An 18,572-nucleotide genomic window follows, 5' to 3' on the forward strand; every position below is an offset into this window, starting at 1 on the left:
CTGGATCATACCTCATTCATAATTAAAAATCCTTTCACAGATCAGGCTAATCAGCCCCACTGGCACCCGGACACGGGAGGACTAGCAATCAGCTCCTAATCAGAGCACACCATAGCACTTTATTGGGTAAGCTCTAGTATTTTCTAATCCACTGCCTTATAATCTCAACTGGCTCCCTCCCTCAACTAACAACATGCTCTCCTTCTTTCTCTCCCTTGGTACTTTGCTTGTGTGCTATTTTTTAACCAATGTGATTAATTGAATACGAATGTGCATATGTATCAACTGATCACCATGTAATTCTGTCACAAACCACTTCACTCTCACGCACGGTCACCACCCAGTGACTCAATTACTTACCTTGCTCCCCACCTTGAGTGGATATTAATTATCCAATGATTAATCATCTCATGTATAATCCTCTCATTCCTAATTACATGTGTTCATGATTGATGTTGCTAACTATGTTGACCTTTCGAAAACCACGTGGGATTCACAAAAATGTCACTGCGCCATTCTTTGCACTCTACCACATTCACACTGCACAGCCCTGAAAAAGACTTAGGTCAAAACACGCGTCGGCTGCTCACACTCACTAATGTTCAACAACTGGCGTTATACGCCGCTATGATGATTCTTAAATTGACTTGTGGAATTGCATAAGAAATAATAAAGCAAAAAAGCTATAAGCACCAATACGACTCGGATCTGACCATGGATCAATACCTAAGCGTATCTGCCACCTTCTGGGACTATTGAATCCCCCCAGCGCCTTCCAATATTCGCAGGTTTGGATCCCACTCAATCTGTCATCCATTTGGGAACCCTGGAGTTGGTCCCCAGACGAACCAGGAGCAAGGCTGCAGGCTGACCAACCAATTATCCCTTAAGAAGGGTGCGTGGATGGTAGAGAGTCCCGACACAAACAACTCCAACCAACTGTAAACCTTAACTCAGGGACCTGACCTGCGCAGCACGCAAGCCTACCATGGTTGACTATCTTGAATCAAGGACAAATGATACTAAAAACCTCTTTTCTGCTAAAGTTTCTACAGTACATGCCTTTCCACCCACTCCAAGGGCGCCGGACAACCTAAGACAACAATTTCTCAAACAAGAACGACTTTGTACCAAGGAAATAAATACATTCTGGGAGAGATTTACTCTCCAGTCTTATCTTGAACAAGAAAAAATCCCAAGGGGATTGAGAATCATTATCTTTCCAGACTTCACCAACCCAGATGACGCTGATTTGGCATCCAAATGGGAAGAGAACTTGATCATGGGTTCCAAAATAATGATGGAACTGTTAATTGAACATGCTGAAAGGGCTCATAAACGACTTGTTGTAGAGATAGACCAACTAAAAACCGACATAGAATCAAGTGTCTCTCCTACGGCAACAAAGGGAACAAAAATTACAAAATCATGTATGAAATATTAAGAAACCATCAAGACGAAGTCAAAATCAGAAAATGTAGAAAATTTGCCAGGGCTGAAAGAGATTACCAGGACAATAGAGTGTTCACCTTCCAATCCAAATTTGAGAACGTCCAGGGAACAAGCTCCAAGAGAAGCACCCCGGCCAGCTCTCCAGCCACTTCAGACGCAAAGAGTGAACCAGAATCTGAGACGTATGTGAACGAGGAACAGGCCAAGCATCGGAAGACATGAACGTACAAACAGAAGTTACAGTACCACGATTGTCTAGACAACAGGAGATCAGCAGAAGCATTGGTTATAATTTCCTGGAAGAGATCCAACGTTACAAAAAAGGAACACGTGCACCAGAGCAACAAAAACAACAGGTCTTTTTTTTAGACCACAGAAGGGGCAATATACCGCCAAGATTAGAACCAAGAGAGGCAAGAGAGCGGGTATCAAGAAACACGCAAGAAGAACAAGAAAGCACTATCAGATTGACAAGATCCAAAACACAATCTCATCAGACAACACTAGGACGACGCACCTAGCAACTAATCTCTCCAAGCATATCCTCTCGGATCATGACATTGAAATACTTAACAAAGGTCTCTCGTTCGCTCCAGCAAACAATACCAACTATCTGAATGCAGAGATAGATCTATTCAAATATGCCAGGAAACTCAAACTAAAGAAATTCTTTGCCAAACAAATAAAATGGAAACCGGCCAGGACCATACCAGTAACATTAATTACCATAGATATGGAAAACCTTGAATACACTCACCTCTTAAAAACTTTGGAGTATCCCGTTAACATGGAAACACAGACCATACAACATACCTTCACTCCTAAGCTACAAGGTGACAATGCCATTGAAATCTTCAGCATGGCGGTCACAAGAGACCTCCAAGCATTAGAACACATGATGAAAACCAAACACCCAAGAGGCACAGACAACATTACCAATCAAGAAAGAATGGCGCTAAAGGAGCTACAAGACAATCACCAAATCATTATCAAAGAAGCTGACAAAGGCGGCAATGTTGTCATCATGGACAGAGAAGATTACGTACAAATTGCCCTCAACCATCTTAGCAGTCCTGGATGTTATGATACCATCAAGACAAACCCAACAAAGGAAATCCTAACGCAAGCAAACATAATGTTGAGCAAATGGCACAAACGTGGACTCCTGTCTGAGGATGAAGTGAAATTTCTTCACCTTAGACATCCCAGGATGCCGACCATTTATTTTCTTCCCAAGATACACAAGCATTCCATACCATACCAGAAGGTCGACCCATACTGAGTGAATAGGATGGATAACAGAGCCACTCAATCAATACATAAACAACGTATTAGCACCAGAAGTACCAAAGATGCCGACCTTTCTGCGTGACACCATGCACACCCTCTTAGTCCTACAAAACATTAAGTGGAACAAGGACTATGTTTTGGTAACACTGGACGTAAAAGCCTTCTACACATCCATTGACCACAAACTAGCTCTCAAAGCTATAGATTTTGCTTTTGCAAAAGCCTCAGCCTCATTCTGGTCACATTTGAAACTTACAAAGGAACTTTTGGAATTTTCACTAACCAACACTGTCTTTCTATTCGACCAACAATACTACAGACAAACAAAAGGCATTGCCATGGGGGCTACCTATGCACCATCAATGGCCAATCTATTTATGCATCACTATGAACAGGTGCACGCCTTTGCAATAATGACTTCTATCAACTAATTCACACCTGGATGCGCTATATAGACGACATCCTGATGATCTGGTGTGGAACCATGGAACAACTTGAATCTTTCAAACAATATCTGAATCACAACAACTTTGGTATCGAACTGACAGGATCCTCAAGCAGTACTACCATTGATTTTTTGGACATTACCATCAGGCCAGTAGGAACCGAACTAATGGCTACAACCGAGAGGAAACCTACAAAAGTAAATTCAGTATTACACGCAACCAGTTGCCACAAGAAATCAGTAATCAACAATATTTCCAAAGGAGAATTCCTACGAGCCAAAAGGAACTTTAGCTCTTCGTCCGCCTACGAAGAAGAGTGCACAGTCCTCGCCAGATGATTCTCCGAAAGGGGCTACCCAGAACAAGCAATACAAGCAGCTGAAATAATGGCAAATAAGATACAACGCAGCACCTTACTGACTCCCAAGGAACACACAAGAGGAACAACGGCAAATGATAACAAATTGAGATACATCACCCAATATTGCAGTGATAGCTACAAAGTACAAAGGATACTGAAAAGACATTGGCACATTCTATCAATCGACGAAGATATCAGAGCATGGATACCTCACAAACCAAGTATGACCTACACCAAGGCCAGAACACTTAAGACCATATTGAGCCCATCCTTCATGGAACCAATTCCAAAAACCACTGACAACTGGCTTACGAGCAACAAACCCGTAGACTTCTTTAAATGTGGAATGTGCTCCATGTGCAAACTCGCCACAACCACCAAGAACCTAAGATTCAGTGATACCGATACATATGTAATAAAACAATATATCAACTGCAAATCCAAATATGTAAATTATGCCATTATATGTGTATGTAAACATAAATATATTGGAAGTACCAAGAGGGAACTCAGAACAAGAATCAGGGAACATCTCAGCTCCCTGCACTCGCAAGACACCAAATACCCACTGGCCCTCCACTGGCAAGAAGAACACCAGCTTGATATCAAGGAAAACATCACCTTTGTGGGACTTGAATCAATATCATCAGACGCAAGGTGCGGTGACAGAGAACTACTGCTCCGCCAAAAAGAAGCCCGACTAATTTGCAAATATAGAACTGTCACCATTGGACTAAACAGTGACCATGACTTCCATGTGTTTTTGTGAATGTTCCTGTACCCTCTCCTATTCAATCCTGGGCTCCAATCCACGCCTCAGATAGTGGCACATTTCTAGGTCTGGCTCATTCATGACAGCTCACATTTCTTACAACCAACTCAAGTGGTCCATTTAGCATGACCACCCACTATACAATGCTGAGCCCCCTGGTGTCTCCAGGGCCTCTCCCACCCTCCCCTCCAAACAGGGCACTTTCTTAACAGCCCAATGCAAGCCTATTCCGCTTGCACCCACTCTATTCCTCCCTGGGTCTTGACTTCCGTGACCCAAGTGATTACATGTTGTATGTTACATGTTGGATACACATAGTACATCGCTCTAAGTACTAGCTCTCTCTGCCCCAGTACTATCACCCACTCCTTCGAGATACACTGGGTCATCCCTCCAGACATGAGCCCCCTCACATCCTGCAACTAAAATACATGTTCCAAAATAACATTTTCTCCACCGGGGCCCCTCACATCCCTTTGGTCCACCAGTCTTCCTCGCCTAAATTTGCAAGGTATGCACCTTCATTATTTTCAGATCAATCCCTTTCTCTTATTTTAACATATCCTATGAGCACACATCGTCAGCAACATGCTGAAGTGTTTGTCTTAGCAGGCTTCACAGGGAAACCAATCCTGGAATCCCAGCCAACTTCCAATCAGCTCACGCGGTCCGCAACCAATCACGCTGAGCCATGCATATCAACCAGGAAGCTCTCTAATCTAGTCTCACTCACTCCACGTGAAACTAAGCTCTCGCTCCCCTCCGCCGATCGTGGCTTCAGGTAAGACCATTTGATTATCCCACATGCCCACCACAACAACTACGTGCCCTGACGATGCTACTGAGTTCTCCCTGCCCTGCCCGATACGGGACCACAGTGATAAATACACCGCCTCCCGTGGCCCCCGTCATCCGACTCCACCTTTGCATTGCTCTATCCGACCCTGCATGGCCTTAGCACCAAGCCACCGGCCCCCAAACCAGCACCAACCATATCCCTGTCACCCCACCCCTATAGGAGGGCCCCTCACCATGGCTCTCGACCCTGCCATGACTGCACTGGGTCCCCTTGAACCCAGCAATTGCTCAAAACTCACGGATTCGCAAGCCCCATCCCGCGACCACGCTGCCAGTCGCGCTGACTTCCATGCCTGCCCGGCACTCCCTCACCTTCCTTAGCTTGCCCAACTGGCCCCCACTCTGTCAATTCCTTCTTAACAGGAGCCGGTGTTCACAACGTTGCTATTGGTTACCTCCTTATTCCAATGTCCACACGGCATGCTTGCGCTCCTCTGAATTTTGTTTCTCTCCCCACCCATGTCCCATCCGCTATCTTTTGGCACCGCACATTCATCATACAACGGGACTACCTACCTGACCTTTCTAGCTTGCCGCACTGGCGACCGTCCGGCCGACATCTGCCATCCTCACAGGAGCACTTGTCCCCTCATTACCCTAGCTGCCTACTTTTCCAACATACTCACGGCACCATTGCCGCTCCTCCGACCTTCGGCTCTCTCCCCAGCATTGTCCACCAACAGACTGCCAATACATGTGCGCTCCAGCAATTCTGGATCATACCTCATTCATAATTAAAAATCCTTTCACAGATCAGGCTAATCAGCCCCACTGGCACCCGGACACGGGACGCCCAGCAATCAGCGCCTAATCAGAGCACACCATAGCACTTTATTGGGTAAGCTCTAGTATTTTCTAAGCCACTGCCTTATTATCTCAACTGGCTCCCTCCCTCAACTAACAACATGCTCTCTGTTAGGGAGAATTCTCTGTTTAGGCTGAATTTGCTAACTTAGTGAGTCCCCCAGCAGCTTTGCTGGATTTCTGGAGTTTGTTTTTTTCATCCTGCCAAGAGTGAGACTCTTTTTCTCCCACTCTTGGACATGAATGTGGTTAATTCCTTTGAATGTCAATGTGTTCTATGGGCTATGGGGTCTTTTACTCCATAGGGTCTCATATGTTTTACTATGTGTGTTACACTGCACCCTCCGTGCCGTAACACTGGGGCATCCTAGAGGATCCCCACCATAGACTCCATACCCTGGGACTGACTACTGTCTCCCAGGGCATGTAAAGTCACCATTGGCTTTACTAGACCTAAATTTACTAACAGAACTAGTACAAACCATCCTATTGTGGATGTTCTAGTAGGGGTAATTCGATTACCCCTGGGTCTGTTATTCGAGGGGGCACTGTCCCATCCCCCCTCGTCGAGTTTTGGCTGGTGGCAGTGGAAACTACTCGTTATATTCGACCCCGAATATAACCCTATGGGATTCTTCCCATTGTTGGAGGTCAATACTTTTTCTCGTTAATCTCTAGCATACCACCGGTTGGTATTTTCTGCCAGAACTCGTTTTTTAAAATGGCGTCGGTGTTCGTCTCTGTGACTCCTAAGCCAAAGGTTGAGCCCTTTGTTCCACTTTTGGCGGGCTTCTGCACAGAGGCCCTCCAAAGTGGTGCCATTATGTCTGGGTACCCTAGGGAGTGTGGGAGGGGGTTTAAGCACCCTGGACTGAGTGGCCTTGCCAACTCAAGTCGCCCTCTGGTGTGATTGGCCCAAGTGGTGAGCCAGACCCCTCACCACTTAGCGTGTTTTGATTGACAGCTAGGTTGAATGAATGGGGGTTTTCTGCATAAAAGCAGGGCTTTTGGGACTGGATCTTGAGAAGTCACCACAGGACCTAAGAATCCGACGAGGGTAAAGCTGAGCCGACTTGCAACGACGACACCTCCGGTGGAGCCCTGCTGAACTGACTCACCACTTCCCAACGACAGAGGAGATTTCCCGGCTGGAGAGTCTTCTTCCCCTGACTGGTGGGAACAACCAGTCCCCTTTGCTTTTTCTTTGCTTCCAGGGCGTAGTGGTCGAATTGCCCGTGCTGAACACCCCGGCAACCGCTTAGCCACTAGCCCGTACCGCGACCAAAAGGTGGTGCCTTGTGACGGAGCACTCCGCGGCTGGTCTCTTCCCTGGTGGTGCAACGATCTTCAACTTTCCTTCGACGACGAGAGCATCTCTTCTCTTGGCAAAGCCCCGACTTGCATCCACCACCAGGAACAACTGCCCCCGCCGGAGCTGTCTCTCCACATACAAGGTACCGTGTCCGCCTGGCTTCCCTTGTGTCGGTTAGCGTGAGGTGTCTTAATCCTCGCCTCTCCATTGGGTCGCCTCCAAGCCTTCTTAACTTTCTGTTCTGAACTGGTCCAATCTTTCTGTGACAATTTGCGCCAAAGACTCGAAGTGCATTTCCACTGTGATACTTTTTGGGACATATCGCCTTGCCTCTCTCCGAGTGGGCCTGGCCTCTGAACTTTGCGATCTACAGTAGACCCAGCCTTACTTGCCTTGCATTTGTTCGTAAAAGTGTTGGTACCGAGTTGATTTCATACCCTGCCTTTTCTCTCCCATCCTAACGAATACTAGAGTGCCATCTAGGTTAAAGCATTCACCTCTGTGTGCAAATAAGTGGTGGCGTTGAACCTAGACTTGTCGAACTATTGTTAGGGGGATTGATTTACTTATAGTAATTGTGATTGAAGTTGTTTGCCGTATTAGTGCCAATGTGTTTTCCATAGATGTGTTTTTATAAATAAATAACTATATATCTTTACACCGAAGCTCTGTTCCGTGTTTGCTTGTTCTACTGTGTAAATTGCCCTATTTTGTATACTCCACATACTGCCTAACTCTTCTTGAGGGAAGTCTGACTGCTCATTCACAGCTACCAAGTGAATCTGTGTGGTACAGACTGCTACCAAGTGGGTTTACTGGCAAACACCTGTAGTCCTAAATCTTTTGCAGTGGTCCCAGAGGGAACTGCACAGGTTTCCGCCTAACACTGGTGTACAGCGGTGGGATTTTTATCGAGTATACAGTTTAGAGTGCTTTTCAACACTTTAGGATAACTAACCACAAAGCTTAGCACTAAAAGCAACTTTCAAAAACATGTCTACTATGGAAGTTTACAGTCAAGAATCCTTGTCAGGTGAAAATACTGAGAGTTTACGAGCCCTCTGTAGACAAGAGAATCTTTCTGTAAGTGGCAAGAAAGTAAAACTGATAGCGAGATTGCTGGAAAACCAAAGTCTGGGTACTGGTTCAGAGGAACCAACTTCTCCAGCAAATGTAGATAACAGTAATGGTATTGATCTGAATCAAAGTCTTGATAATGAGTCAGAAGAGGAAAGTGAACCTAATGAAGTTAGCCACTCTGAGCCTCTGTCTGCCTTACCTACTGTACCTACGGGGCCCATACCAGGTCCCACATGTAACCCTGCTTATTTTGAACTTGAAAAAATGAAGCTCGAATTAGAATACAAGCGTTTGTTAGCTGAATCTGAAAGAAACTAAGAGCTAGAGTTCAGACGGATGAATGCCCAGGCTGAGCAGAAGCAAGCTGAGTTAAGGCTCAGAAAAATAGAACTTAATCATGAGTTAGAGATGAAAAAGTTATCCGTGGAAAATGCTTCTCTCCCTCTGGTTCCTCTAGAAGTTCCAGTCCCAAAAGACCCCGGATGCCTAAGGAATTAGTGGGTATGTATGAACCGAGATTGGATATGTTGGATTGGTTAAAGCTGTTTGAATATAATCATGGGCTCCAGGACATCACAGGGAATGAGTTACTTCCCTGGTTGTTCTCTAGGCTTCCCCCTGTTGCGACTGATGTGGTAATGGAGTTGGGGGAGGTGGATAAGAAGGATTACGAAAGTGTGAAACTAGCTTTGATAGCTAGGTTCGGGAAGACCCCTTCCCAGTATCTTAAGAGGTTTAGAACCCTCAAAATGCATGATGGTACCCCTTGGGCTACCTGGGTGAGTGAAGGGTTGAAAAACTTAGAGGGATGGATTAAGGGTTACAAAGTGAACACTTATGAGGGTATGAAGAATCTTTTTATGTTGGAGTCTATTTATGATGCCTGTTCTCCTGAGCTCAGACAGCACTTGGCTGATTCGAAGGAATTGGATTCCAGGAGGCTAGCTAAGGCTGCTGACTTGTGGGTTGCCAACAGGGCTACTCATAAGGATTCTGGGGCAACTCAGAAAAAGGATGAGGGAAAACAGCCTACAAAAGACTCAAAAGAGAATTCTAATAACACAAATTCCAAAGAGGGCCCCAAACCAAATAACCAGGGTAATCCCCAGGGTAAACCACAACAGACTAGTGTCCCCTCTGGCCACAAACCAGAAGGAGGTCAGAACAAGCCACCATTCCAGAGAGCATTTGGAACATGCTATCTCTGTGGGGCAACTGACCATATCAAAGGAGATCCAAAATGTAAGGGTAAACCTACTGGGATCAGCACAGTCTCCTTAGCTTTCACTCCTGAGGAGGAAGTCCAAATGACTAGTGCTCACTTTGAAGTCTTTGCTGAAGAACCTTGGGTTCTTGGGTTCTTCAAGCAAGTGTATCCGTAGAGTCAATGGATCTGGTTAGTAATCAGAATAGGAGTGTGTATGACTCTATACCAGAAAACTCTAAATGTTATTATGTGGACAGTGTTCTTGTTAATGGCCAGGATACTCCTGCCAGGCGAGACTCTGGGGCCAGCAGAACAGTAGTGGATGAAAGCTTTTTCAGGCCTGAGGATGTTGCTATGGCACCCAAAGGTCCCACTAAGATGTCTGGAGGCCCTGTCCAAATGGTTCCAATTCTACCAGCCCTCATTCAGTGTAATGACATGACAGTGTTGATTCCTGTCAGTGTTCAGACTGAGGTGCCTGGGAGAGTCCTGTTGGGGAATGATCTAAAAACTCTAGGAGTAGTATCCAGTACCCCCAGGCCTCCCAGTATGGAGACCCAGAACCAAACGAAATTGGCTAGAGAGGCCACCTTAAGGAACCACTCTAAGCCGGTGGGAACCTCTACTGAGAACCCCACTACAAGCCCTGGTGTTGGTAAGTTGACCTCTGACCCAGGCAAATTTCAGGTAAGAATGTTAGGGAAATGGGAGCCCCAACCAAGCTCCATCATTGTTCCCCCAGTTATAGAGTCTGTGACTCCCCCTGCTTCTAAGGAAGAGGTGGATAGACCTACTGGAACCCTAACTAGGCCTAAGAGAACTGGTAATTCTCAGTGCTGGTGGAAAACCAGAAAAGAAAAGTGTAAGGCCCAAAACCTTCAGACTGTTGGACCTTCTACAGAAGACTCCAACCCAATTCCTAGACTTAAGGGGGAAACTCCTAAAGTAGGGAAAGGTAGACCTAAGAAGGAGGAGAAGCATGTACCTTGCTTATCTCCATCCCCTCCAATCAAGAGGCCTAAAACCCAACCTTCTCCCAACCGAGAGGTGGTGAAAACCTCTGGAGGCCCCTCTCGATCTAAGGAGTTTCTTTATAAGGGATCCTTGAAAAAGGCCTATCATAGGTTCAGTAGTTGTATCAACTTCTGAGGGACTGGTCAACCAGATCCCCTATAAACTTAAAAAGACTGATGTTCCTAGGAAGGTTTGTAGGTCATATAGCTTACAAAGGAAAACCTTTGAAACCATTGAGCACAGGTCAGGGTGTCACCACCAAAATGCTGATGGTCTCTCTAGGATGTATGTCATCGACTAGAGGTATGAGATTCATCCAGGAGTGGATTAAATCCTCCTGTCCCTTAGTCTGGGGGGGCAAGTGTTAGAGAGAATTCTCTGTTTAGGCTAAATTTCCTAACCTAGTGAGTCCCCCAGCAGCTTTGCTGGATTTCTGGAGTTTGTTTTTTTCCATCCTGCCAAGAGTGAGACTCTTTTACTCCCACTCTTGGACATGAATGTGGTTAATTCCTTTGAATGTCAATGGGCCTCATTACGACCCAGGCGGTAAGTTACCGCCTGGGTCGTACCTTTACCACCATGGCGTAAACTACGTTTACGCCATGGTGGTTGGCGGACTTACCGCCCCATTCCGAGGTCGGCGGGGCGGTAAGTCCCCAATCCCCATTTACCCTTCCCCATTCCCATTTTTGCCCCATAGGGCATAATGGGAGTGGGGAAGGCGTTAATTACGCCACCGTAAATTACAGTGGCGTAATTAACAACATGGTCCCTTAGCGCCATGGATTTTAACACCTGCTAAAAGCAGGTGTTAAATCCACCATGGCGCTAAGGGACCTCGGAATCAGGCGGTAAGGGTCGGCGCTGTTTACGCCGCCGTAAACCCCTTACCGCCTGGGTCCTAATGAGGCCCAATGTGTTCTATGGGCTATGGGGTCTTTTACTCCATAGGGTCTCATATGTTTTACTATGTGTGTTACACCGCACCCTCCGTGCCGTAACACTGGGGCATCCTAGAGGATCCCCACCATAGACTCCATACCCTGGGACTGACTACTGTCTCCCAGGGCATGTAAAGTCACCGTTGACTTTACTAGACCTAAATTTACTAGCAGAACTAGTACACACCATCCTATTGTGGATGTGCTAGTAGGGGTAATTTGATTACCCCTGGGTCTGTTATTCGAGGGGGCACTGTCCCGTCCCCCCTCGTCGAGTTTTGGCTGGTGGCAGTGGAAACTACTCGTTATATTCGACTCCGAATATAACCCTATGGGATTCTTCCCATTGGTGGAGGTCAATACTTTTTCTCGTTAATCTCTAACATACCACCGGTTCATTTATCTTAAATAAATCTATTGGTTGGTACTTTCTGCCAGAACTCGGTTTTTAAAATGGCATCGGTGTTCGTCTCTGTGACTCCTAAGCCAAAGGTCCACTTTTGTTCCACTTTTGGCGGGCTTCTGCACAGAGGCACAGAGGCCCTCCAAAGTGGTGCCATTATGTCTGGGTACCCCAGGGGGTGTGGGAGGGGGTTTAGGCACCCTGGACTGTGTGGCCTTGCCAACTCAAGTCGCCCTCTGGTGTGATTGGCCCAAGTGGTGAGCCACCCCGCTCACCACTTAGCGTGTTTTGATTGACAGCTAGGCTGAATGAATGGGGGTTTTCTGCATAAAAGCAGGGCTTTTGGGACTGGATCTTGAGAAGTCACCACAGGACCTAAGAATCCGACAAGGGTAAAGCTGAGCCGACCGGCAACGACGACACCTCCGGTGGAGCCCTGCTGAACCGACTCACCACTTCCCAACGACAGAGGAGATCTCCCGGCTGGAGATTCTTCTTCCCCTGACTGGTGGGAACAACCAGTCCCCTTTGCTTTTTCTTTGCTTCCAGGGCATAGTGGTCGAATTGCCCGTGCTGAGCACCCCGGCAACCGGATAGCCACTAGCCCGTACCGCGACCAAAAGGTGGTGCCTTGTGACGGAGCACTCCGCGGCTGGTCTCTTCCCTGGTGGTGCAACGATCTTCAACTTTCCTTCGACGACGAGAGCATCTCTTCTCTTGGCAAAACCCTGACTTGCATCCACCACCAGGAACAACTGCCCCCGCCGGAGCTGTCTCTCCACATACAAGGTACCGTTTCCGCCTGGCTTCCCTTTTGTCGGTTAGCGTGAGGTGTCTTAATCCTCGCCTCTCCATTGGGTCGCCTCCAAGCCTTCTTAACTTTCTGTTCTGAACTGGTCCAATCTTTCTGTGACAATTTGCGCCAAAGACTCGAAGTGCATTTCCACTGTGATACTTTTTGGGACATATCGCCTTGCCTCTCTCCGAGTGGGCCTGGCCTGTGAACTTTGCGATCTACAGTAGACCCTGCCTTACTTGCCTTGCATTTGTTCGTAAAAGTGTTGGTACCGAGTTGATTTCATACCCTGCCTATTCTCTCCCATCCTAACGAATACTAGAGTGCCATCTTGGTTAAAGCATTCACCTCTGTCTGCAAATAAGTGGTGCGATTGAACCTAGACTTGTCGAACTATTGTTAGGGGGATTGATTTACTTATAGTAATTGTGATTGAAGTTGTTTGCCGTATTAGTGCCAGTGTGTTTTCCATAGATGTGTTTTTATAAATAAATAACTATATATCTTTACACCGAAGCTCTGTTCCGTGTTTGCTTGTTCTGCTGTGTAAATTGCCCTATTTTGTATACTCCACATACTGCCTAACTCTTCTTGAGGGAAGTCTGACTGCTCAGCCATAGCTACCAAGTGAATCTTTGTGGTACAGACTGCTACCAAGTGGGTTTAGTGCCAAACACCTGTAGTCCTAAATCTTTTGCAGTGGTCCCAGAGGGAACTGCACAGGTTTCCGCCTAACACTCTCCTTCTTTCTCTCCCTTGGTACTTTGCTTGTGTGCTATTTTTTAACCAATGTGATTAATTGACTACGAATGTGCATATGTATCAACTGATAACCATGTAATTCTGTCACAAACCACTTCACTCTCACGCACGGTCACCACCCAATGACTCAATTACTTACCTTGCTCCCCACCTTGAGTGGATATTAATTATCCAATGTTTAATCATCTCATGTATAATCCTCTCATTCCTAATTACATGTGTTCATGATTGATGTTGCTAACTATATTGACCTTTCGAAAACCACGTGGGATTCACACAAATGTGACTGCGCCATTCTTTGCACTCTACCACATTCACACTGCACAGCCCTGAAAAAGACTTAGGTCGAAACGCGCGTCGGCTGCTTGCACTCACTAATGTTCAACAACTGGCGTTATACGCCGCTATGATGATTCTTAAATTGACTTGTGGAATTGCATAAGAAATAATAAAGCAAAAAAGCTATAAGCACCAATACGACTCAGATCTGACCATGAATCAATACCCAAGCATATCTGCCACCTTCTGGGACTATTGAATCCCCCCTGCGCCTTCCAATATCCGCAGTTTTGTCATCCCACTCAATCTGTCATCCATTTGGGAACCCTGGAGTTGGTCCCCAGACGAACCAGGAGCAAGGCTGCAGGCTGACCAACCAATTATCCCTTGAGAAGGGTGCGCGGAAGGTAGAGAGTCCCGACCCAAACAACTCCAACCAACTGTAAACATTAACTCAGGGACCTGACCTGTGCAGCACCCAAGCCTACCATTGCTGACTATCTTGAATCAAGGACAAATGATACTAAAAACCTCTTTTCTGCTGAAAGATCTACAGTACATGCCTTTCCACCTACTCCAAGGGCGCCAGACAACCTAAGACAGCAATTTATCAAACTAGAACGACTTTGTACCAAGGAAATAAATACATTCTGGGAGAGATTTACTCTCCAGTCTTATCTTGAACAAGAAAAAATCCCAAGGGGATTGAGAATCATTATCTTTCCAGACTTCACAAACCCAGATGACGTTGATTTGGCAGCCAAATGGGAAGAGAACTTGATCATGGGATCCAAAATAATGATGGAACTGTTCATTGAACATGCTGACAGGGCTCATAAATGACTTGTTGTAGAGATAGACCAACTAAAAACCGACATAGAATCAAGTACCTCTCCTACGGTAACAAAGGGAAAGAAATTACAAAATCATGTATGAAATATTAAGAAACCATCAAGACGAAGTCAAAATCAAAAAATGTAGAAAATTTGCCAGGGATGAAAGAGATTACCAGGACAATAGAGTGTTCACCTTCCAATCCAAATTTGATAAGGTCCAGCGAACAAGCTCCAAGGGAAGCACCCCAGCCAGCTCTCCAGCCACTTCAGACGCAGACAGTGAACCAGAACCTGAGACGGATGTGAACGAGGAACAGGACCAAGCATCGGAAGACATGAACGTACAAACAGAAGTTACAGTACCACGATTGTCTAGACAACATGAGATCAGCAGAAGCATTGGTTATAATTTCCTGGAAGAGATCCAACGTTACAAAAAAGTAACACGTGCACCACAGCAACAACAACAACAAAAGAAACAGGTCCGTTTTTTAGACCCCACCAGGGGCAATATACCGCCAAGATTAGAACCAAGAGAGGCAAGAGAGTGGGTATCAAGAAACACGCAAGAAGAACAAGAAAGCGCTATCAGATTGAAACGATCCAAAACACAATCTCATCAGACAACACTAGGACGACGCACCTAGTAACTAATCTCTCCAAGCATATCCTTTCGGATCATGACATTGAAATACTTAACAAAGGTCGCTTGTTTGCTCCAGCAAACAATACCAACTATCTGAATGCACAGATAGATCTATTCAAATATACCAGGAGCCTCAAACTAATGAAAATTCTTTGCCAAAAAAATAAAATGGAAACCGGCCAGGACCATACGAGTACCATTAAGTACCATAGATGTGGAAAACCTTGAATACACTCACCTCTTAACAACTTTGGAGTATCCCGTTAACATGGAAACACAGACCATACAAAAGACCTTCACTCCTAACCTACAAGGTGACAATGCCATTGAAAACTTCAGCATGGCGGTCACAAGAGACCTCCAAGCATTAGAAGACATGATGAAAACCAAACACCCAAGAGGCAGAGACAACATTACCAATCAAGAAACAATGGCGCTAAAGGAGCTACAAGACAATCACCAAATCGTTATCAAAGAAGCTGACAAAGGCGGCAATGTTGTCATCATGGACAGAGAAGATTACGCACAAGTGGCCCTCAACCATATTAGCAGTCCTGGATGTTATGATACCATCAAGACAAACCCAACAAAGAAAATCCTAATGCAAGCAAACGTAATGTTGAGCAAATGGCACAAACGCGGACTCCTGTCTGACGATGAATTGAAATTTCTTCACCTTAGACATCCCAGGATGCCGACCATTTATTTTCTTCCCAAGATACACAAGCATTCCATACCATACCCGAAGGTCGACCCATACTGAGTGGAAGAGGATGGATAACAGAGCCACTCAATCAATACATCAACAACGTATTAGCACCAGAAGTACCAAAGATACCAACCTTTCTGCGGGACACCATGCACACCCTCTTAGTGCTACAAAACATTAAGTGGAACAAGGACTATTTTTTGGTAACAATGGACGTAAAAGCCCTCTACACATCCATTGACCACAAACTAGCTCTCAAAGCTATAGATTTTGCTTTTGCAAAAGCCTCAGCCTCATTCTGGTCACATTTGGAACTTACGAAGGAACTTTTGGAATTTTCACTAACCAACACTGTCTTTCTATTCGACCAACAATACTACAGACAAACAAAAGGCATCGCCATGGGTGCTACCTATGCACCATCAATGGCCAATCTATTTATGCATCACTATGAACGGGTGCACGCCTTTGCCAATAATGACTTCTATCAACTAATTCACACCTGGATGCGCTATATAGACGACATCCTGATGATCTGGTGCGGAACCATCGAACAACTTGAATCTTTCAAACAATATCTGAATCACAACAACTTTGGTATCGAACTGACAGGAACCTCAAGCAGTACTACCATTGATTTTTTAGACATTACCATCAGGCCAGTAGGAACCGAACTAACGACTACAACCTACAGGAAACTTACAGAAGTAAATTCAGTATTACACGCAACCAGTTGCCACAAGAAATCAGTAATCAACAATATTCCCAAAGGAGAATTCCTACGAGCAAAAAGGAACTGTAGCTCTTCGTCCACCTACGGAGAGGAGTGCACAGTCCTCACCAGACGATTCTCCGAAAGGGGCTACCCAGAACAAGCAATACAAGCAGCTGAAATAATGGCAAATAAGAGAGAACGCAGCACCTTACTGACTCCCAAGGAACACACTAGAGGAACAACGGCAAATGATAACAAATTGAGATACATCACCCAATATTGCAGTGATATCTACCAAGTACAAAGGATACTGAAAAGACATTGGCACATTCTATCAATCGACGAAGATATCAGAGCATGGATACCTGACAAACCAAGTAGGACCTACACCAAGGCCAGAACACTTAAGACCATATTGAGCCCATCCTTCATGGAACCAATTCCAAAAACCAATGACAACTGGCTTACGAGCAACAAACCCGTAGGCTTCTTTAAATGTGGAATGTGCTCCATGTGCAAATTCGCCACAATCAAGAACCTAAGATTCAGTGATACCGATACATATGTAATAAAACAATATATCAACTGCAACTCCAAATATGTAATTTATGCCATTATATGTTTATGTAATTGTAAATATACTGGAAGTACCAAGAGGGAACTCAGAACAAGAATCAGGGACCATCTCAGCTCCCTGCACTCGCAAGAAACCAAATACCCATAGGCCCTCCACTGGCAAGAAGAACACCAGCTTGATATCAAGGAAAACATCACCTTGGTGGGACTTGAATCAATATCATCAGACGCAAGGGGTGGTGACAGAGAACTACTACTGCTCCGCCAAAAAGAAGCCCGACTAATTTGCAAATATAGAACTGTCACCATTGGGCTAAACAGTGACCATGACTTCCATGTGTTTTTGTGAATGTTCCTGTACCCTCTCCTATTCAATCCTGGGCTCCAATCCACGCCTCAGATAGTGCCACATTTCTAGGCCTGGCTCATTCATGACAGCTCACATTTCTTACAACCAACTCAAGTGGTCCTTTCTGCATGACCACCCACTATACAATGCGGAGCCCCCTGCTGTCTCCAGGGCCTCTCCCGCCCTCCCCTCCAAACGGAACACTTTCTTACCAGACCAATGCAAGCCTACTACGCTTGCACCCACTCTATTCCTCTCTGGGTCTTGACTTCCGTGACCCAAGTGATTACATGTTGTATGTTACATGTTGGATACACATAGTACATCGCTCTAAGTACTAGCTCTCTCTGCCCCAGTACTGTCACCCACTCCTTCGAGATACATTGGGTCATCCCTCCAGACATGAGCCCCCTCACACCCTGCAACTAATATACATGTTCCAAAATTAACTTTTTCTCCACCGGGGCCCCTCACACCCCCTTGGTCCAACCAGTCTTCCTCGCCTAAATTTGCAAGGTATCCACCTTCAATATTTTCAGATCAATCCCTTTCTCTTATTTTAACATATCCTAAGAGCACGCATCGTCAGCAACAGGCTGAACTGTTTATCTTAGCAGGCTTCACAGGGCAACCAATCCTGGAATCCCAGCCAACTTCCAATCAGCTTTCGCGGTCCGCAACCAATCACGCTGAGCCATGCATATCAACCAGGAAGTTCTCTAATCCGGTCTCACTCACTCCACGTGAAACTAGGCTCTTGCTCCCCTCCGCCGATCGTGGCTTCAGGTAAGACCTTTTGATTATCCCATATGCCCACCACACCAACTAGGTGCCCTGATGACGCTACGGGGCTCTCCCTGCCCTGCCCGCACCGGGACCACCGCGATAAATACACCGCCTCCCGCGGCCCCCGTCATCCGACTCCACCTTTGCATTGCTCAATCCCACCCTGCATGGCCTTGGC

The sequence above is a fragment of the Ambystoma mexicanum genome, chromosome 6p (genome assembly GCF_040938575.1).
Source record: "Ambystoma mexicanum isolate Mex_15411 chromosome 6p, UKY_AmexF1_1, whole genome shotgun sequence".
In the NCBI taxonomy this organism is placed as follows: domain Eukaryota; kingdom Metazoa; phylum Chordata; class Amphibia; order Caudata; family Ambystomatidae; genus Ambystoma; species Ambystoma mexicanum.